The sequence below is a fragment of the Camelina sativa genome, chromosome 11, assembly GCF_000633955.1.
Source record: "Camelina sativa cultivar DH55 chromosome 11, Cs, whole genome shotgun sequence".
Lineage (NCBI taxonomy): Eukaryota > Viridiplantae > Streptophyta > Magnoliopsida > Brassicales > Brassicaceae > Camelina > Camelina sativa.
The window spans coordinates 49,567,999-49,568,307 of NC_025695.1; the positions used below are offsets into that span (position 1 = coordinate 49,567,999).

General features: G+C 37.2%; 1 protein-coding gene across 1 annotated transcript in view; it reads left to right on the top strand.

Annotated features, from left to right (window-relative positions):
* Positions 1–309, top strand: part of LOC104727419 (calcium-dependent protein kinase 28-like) — a gene marked incomplete in the record, with an annotated part of 2,349 nt that overhangs the window by 1,016 nt on the left and 1,024 nt on the right.

Genomic DNA, 309 nt, shown 5'->3' on the forward strand with positions numbered 1-309 from the left:
CCCCCCCCCCCCCCCCTTGGGGTTAGGGGTTTCTCAGTCGTCCTCCCTCTCTTTTAATCCCCGATTCCTTTTATTCAATTTCTCAGTAGATTCATTCACATATATTCTTCTTTTTTTAAAAACACATCTGTAGATTCTTCTTTTTTCAATTTTCTGTCTAATTCATTCCGGAATGTATTATTAAACTGGATTGAACTGTAGATGCCGCGATTCCATTACAAGGCTTCTCGATTGTGTGTGTATTTTTACTTGTTAATGCTCATTCTCTGTTGTTACACATCTTGTTTGTAAACATTCTTCTACACTTTT